At 39.1% G+C, this 5,631-nt stretch overlaps 1 pseudogene; it reads right to left on the bottom strand.

Moving 5' to 3' along the window:
* Positions 1-3,714: 3,714 nt before the first annotated feature.
* LOC112912410 (olfactory receptor 51I2-like) lies at positions 3,715-4,645 on the bottom strand (annotated as a pseudogene).
* Positions 4,646-5,631: the final 986 nt, after the last annotated feature.

Genomic DNA, 5,631 nt, shown 5'->3' with positions numbered 1-5,631 from the left:
AGAGTCAACTCTTGAAGTTAGAGTTATAAGCAAATGAAGAATTGTCCTGCTGGGATCAGCATAGGAGGCAAATTAAAGAGAGCTTAATTGTCCATGGCAATGAATAAACACGTGGTAGCACAAGCAAGAATTTCAAGCTACTAAAGAAAGTTTTGAATGAATTTCGAAACAATAGCTCAAGTAATCAACCAGAAAATATTTTCAGTGTCTTTGACATATTCAGTAGGCATAAGATTCATGTAGAAGACGTAAATTTAATATTCATATAGCTTATGCTCTGCCAATGAATACCAGAAAATAGCAGCAAACCATGTTGCAGAAGGTAGTCAGTGAGCTGGAATCTTGGTTTGAATTGTAAACATGAATTCAGAAGAAAATAGGCTAGTGAGGACTGGGCTCATCAGGAACTCCTGCCTGCAATGCAAAGAAGATCAAGAGAAGAAACCATTGAAGCTTGAAATCTCTCTCAATTCCAAATCATTAAGTAAGTTATAACCTGTTGGGTATTAACGGGGAAAAAGAACCAGTTATTTTTTTAAAAGTATGATCTTTAGGGTTGCCTGGGTGGCTCAGTGGGCTGTATCTGCCTTTGGCTCAGGTTATGATCCTGGGGTCCTGGGATCAAGCCCCCTGCCAGACTCCCTGTTTAGCAGGGAGTCTGCTTCTCCCTCTCCTTCTGCTCCTCCCTCCCCGACCCCATTCATGCTCCCCCACTCCCAAATAAATAAATAAAATCTTTAAAAAAAAGTTTGGTCTTTGCCTTTATAGAGAGATTATTTAAGAAGTATAATACATACCCTGAAAAAAATAAAATAGAATTCTGATTCTTAAACTGTTTCTTCATATTCTGAGGTTTGGTTTAATCATTTTCTTTATTATGAGTCTTTTTGGCCAAAAGACTCTTAACTCTGACTTCCCTAAGCATGAGTATAGAGAACTGAGGGTCATTTCTCAGCAACTGTTTCCTTTTTTGAACACAGCACATAGTTTTCCTTTGAGGAACTCCTTGTCTGTAGAGTTTGGGTGAGACAAACAATATCAAAATTCTAATAAATCCCTCCCCTGATCTTTCAGCTGCAGATACTAAAAACTGAGGAAAGAAATTCTGCTTTATGTTTTATGCTAGAATTGGTGGGAAGGAGACCCCTTTCTGTTTGTGACACTGGAAGGAGGCTACATCATATGTGGTCATCATTTTCCATAGCTTTGTGGAAACAATGCCTTCTATGTTAGGAGAGCATGAGTACAGAGCAGAACATAAGCAGACATGACAGTTTTGAGCCCTTACATTTGGGCCCTGAGATCTTTCCTTTGAATCTGTGACCTATTCTATTTTGGTTTACATTACTTTACTTTTCTTTTTTAAGATTTTATTTATTCATTCACGAGAGACAGAGAGAGAGTGAGGCAGAGACACAGGCAAAGGGAGAAGCAGGCTCCATGCAGGAAGCCTGATGTGGGACTCGATCCCAGGTCTCCAGGATCACGTCCTGGGCTAAAGGCAGTGCTAAACCACTGAACCACCTGGGCTGCCCTACATTACTTTACTTTTTAATATAAATTAAATAATGGAGCAGCTTAATGGCATATTTTGTCCATTATAAGGTGGGTTGAATAGTTTATTTGATTCTGTCTTAAAATGTGGTCAATTTATTCCTGTCTTGTCTGCCTCATTGGATTGTACTTTTCTATATGATGGCATTTTTGTCTGATTCATCTGTCCCATAGAGTGGTCATGAACAGCTTATCGTGAACAACAAGAATAGTTGTATAAAGATGTAAAATAAGGAGGAACAAAGGACAAAAGGTGACAATAAAAGCAGAACTTAATATGATTACTAAATCAGGGCATTTGGGTGTATCAGTCAGTTAAGTGTCTGCCTTTGACTCAGGTTATGATCTTAAGATCCTGGGATTGAGCCCTGTATCAGGTTCCCTGCTCAGTAGGGAGTCTGCTTGTCCCTCTCCCTCTGACTCACCCCAGACTCATGCTCACACTCTCTCTCGCTCTGTCAAATAAATAAATAAAATGTATAATAAAATATGATTTCTGAATCAATAACTGATGAACCATGAATTAATGTCCACATAACTCAATTAAAAATGGATAAAGTAACAATGTCTGGTTTTTCTCTGTCGTAGTTAATTTGGAGGCATCACTAGTGTATATATAGAATTTGATGCTTTTCCCAGATCTGCAGTGGCAATATTGAGCATATAAATATGATACACACAAATATGAAATATGTAAGCCTAGTCTGAAGTTTTTTACACATTTGCAAATAAGCACATTTTATAAAATATATATAAAAATAAAACTAAGTATGTCTTTGAACTGGAGAACAAATATATTATTCTCTGGTCACTTTTGATATCACCACCTGAATGACCGAAGCCTTTATTCCTTTGTATGTATCTTTAAATCCTGGCTTAACCTTTGTCATCTACCATATTTTTAGCCTATAATAAAGCAGTTAATATTTATTGAACATTTGCAATATGCCAGACATTGTTATAAACACATTACATAAATTATCACATTTCTTCTTATAATGTCCTCACAAAATAGATGCCATTATGAACTCCTTTTCACTGATGGGCACACTGACATATGGACTACTATGATCCCTGGATACATAACAGATAAGCTACAGAGTCCTGATTTTAGTTTAAGCACTATATACTTATATCTTCAAATAAATCTAAATTAATGCAACCTGAGAAAATCAAGTATATACGACATAAATGGCATAAATGGCAGATTTTAGGTACATCACCTTGCTATATTTTTGCCTTAATCTTTCTTTTTTTCCCTTTTAAAAATATTTTACTCATTTATTTGGGAAAGGGAGAGAGAGAGAGTGAGAGAGAGAAATTACAAGCAAGGGGAGTGGGAGGCAAAGGGAGAAGGAGAAGCAGACTCCCCACTGAGCAGGGAGCCCAATGTGGGGCTGGATCCCAGGACACCAAGATCATTTCCTGAGCAGAAGGCAGATGTTTAACCAACTGAGCCACCAGGTGCCTCTGCCTTCATCTTTCACTGAATTTTTGTGTTATATGAGGCTCATATTGGTATGGTTTCAGGAAAAGAATCATAAAACATAAACAGACTTAAATAAACATTGTGAAAATAAGCCTTTCTCTCATTTGGAATATTTCCCTCTATAATATCTAAAGATCCCCAGCAATAATGAATGTATAACAATATGAATATTTTAATTTTTAAAAAAATATTTTATTATTCATGAGAGACACACAGAGAGAGGCAGAGATGTAGGCAGAGGGAAAAGCAGGCTAGATGTGGGACTCCATCCTGGACAAGATCACACCCTGAGACAAAGGCAGACCCTCAACTGCTAAGCCACCCAGGCATCTCTCAATATTTTATTTTAAAATCAGACTTCAGCCATATAACTATATAGAAGGGAGTCTCAGATAGAAATATCTGTAGGATTGGTTAGATTGAAATGGGCTCATCAGTAAGTGGTGTAAATTCCAGGAATGAGAAACATAAGGTGAAAGGGGCTTTAGGTATCTTTCTTCATCTAATATTTAAAACTAGAGGGGAACATTATATTTCTGAAAATATTATGGTAAAACCATACAGAGATGTACAAAAGAAAGTGCCTCAAAACACAAAAAAATAATGTCTGCTGGTCTTTCTCTTTTCAATATCCCTTTTAGACAGTCCCTCAAAGAGATCCTACTCTTTCTTCATCCCACCTTAAGTACAAATAGTCTACATAGTGCCCTTCTGATCTGTTTTGTTTTCACACTGTAAACTAGATGGTTGAGGACAGATGTGAGGAAAAGGAAAATGTTGGACATAGTGCCATGGGAGAGAGGGGAGTGGTATTTCCCTATTCTGAGGATAAGGATTAAGACAATAAGTGGGACATAGAAAATGAGGTCAGTGACATTAAGGGAGACACATGTGTTGACTGTCTTAAGCTGTCCTTTCCTAGAAACAATGCCCAAAACTGTCTTGATCAACACAAAGAACTGAACAATAAAGATGGAGTCAACACCAAAGGAGCAGAGATCCAGTGCCAGCCTGTAAGTGGTGTTCACATGAATGGACCCACAAGCAAGCTTCATGTCAGGGGGGAAGCAGAATGAGTGGGTAGGATGATGTTCTTACAGACGGGAAGCCATTTGAGCAGGATGGGCAAGGAAGCCATCAGCACATCTCCTCGAGCCACAGTAACCAATCCCATCTGATTAACATGGGATTGAGTCAGGACCACAGTGAGGTGCAGTGAATTGCATATGGCAATAAAGGGGTCAACAGCCATGGCCAGCAGAATGGCTGACTCCATGAAAAGATATGGATGAAGAACGTAGGAGCCAAGCAACCATGAAACTCAATCTTTCTGTGGTTGAGGAGAAAGATATTAAGTACAGTAGTTGGTATAGATGCTGATGTGCCTGTGTCAGTGGCTGCCAATAGGGATAAGAACAAATATTGAGGCTCATGAAGGCTGGGATTCTTAGGTATTATGTGAATAATGATGCTGTTTCCCAGGATGAAAGTTACGTACATGATGCCCAGTGGGACAGAGATCCAGGTGTGAGACTCCTCTAGCCCTGGGATTCCTAAAAGAAGGAAGAAGGGGGGCTGATAGAATTGAATGTAGACATTCATTTGGGGATTATCAAAAATAGTGACAGGAAATAAAGAGGAAAGGAGAAAAATGAGTGGAAAATATCAGAAAGGGAGACAGTACATGAGAGACTCCTAACTCTGAAAAACGAACTAGGGGTGGGGGAAGGGGAGGTTGGCGGGGGGTGAGGGTGACTGGTTGACGGGCACTGAGGGGGGCACTTGATGAGATGAGCACTGGGTGTTATTCTATATGTTGGCAAATTGAACACTAATAAAAAATAAATTTACAAAAAAAAAAAAAAAAAAGAATGTAGACATGAAACTAAACCTAAAAAAGAGAAGAGGTGTAGGAAAATCAAGCAGTAACATAATTCAATTTCATTCAATAGTTGGAGAGTCCAAGGCAGAAGCAAACTAAGTATCTATTGCAAGCAGAGCAAACTGAATAGGGTAAAACTCAGTTTAATTTAAAAAGCCTACGTAAGTAATTTTTAATAGATTTATACCTGCTCTCCTGTGGGCAATTTGGTTGATGCAGTGGTAGCCTCCATGTACATTACCAGACAAACTAAGCAAGTTCTGAACAGAAACACAGAAAAAATTAAGAGTGATAAATCAGACGGTTAACTTTGTCAATTTAAAACACACAGTAGGAAGCAAGCAGACAGAGGGGGGTTGGTTAAGACATTTAGAATAGTGTCTAAGGGGGGAGGAAGGTCCCACAGTATCTGAATACTGGATGAGGCAATATTTCACTATACTGTCTCTCTGCTGATGGCATTAAAGACCAGAGTTGATATTTGAGCAAGGGGATCCCACAGAGGAAAGGTACCTGGGGGGATTCCTGGGTGGCTCAGCGGTTTAGTGCCTGTCTCTGGCCTGGGGCATGATCCTGGAGCCCCGGGATTGAACCCCACGTGGGGCTCCCTGCATGGAGCCTGCTTCTCCCTCTGCCTGTGTCTCTGCCTCTCTCTCTGTGTCTCTCATGAATAAATAAATAAAATCTTTAAGAAAAATGAGTGGGG

The sequence above is a fragment of the Vulpes vulpes genome, chromosome 11 (genome assembly GCF_048418805.1).
Source record: "Vulpes vulpes isolate BD-2025 chromosome 11, VulVul3, whole genome shotgun sequence".
In the NCBI taxonomy this organism is placed as follows: Eukaryota; Metazoa; Chordata; class Mammalia; order Carnivora; family Canidae; genus Vulpes; species Vulpes vulpes.
Note: the sequence above shows the minus strand (reverse complement) of the source record. Positions and strands in the feature narration are given on the sequence as shown.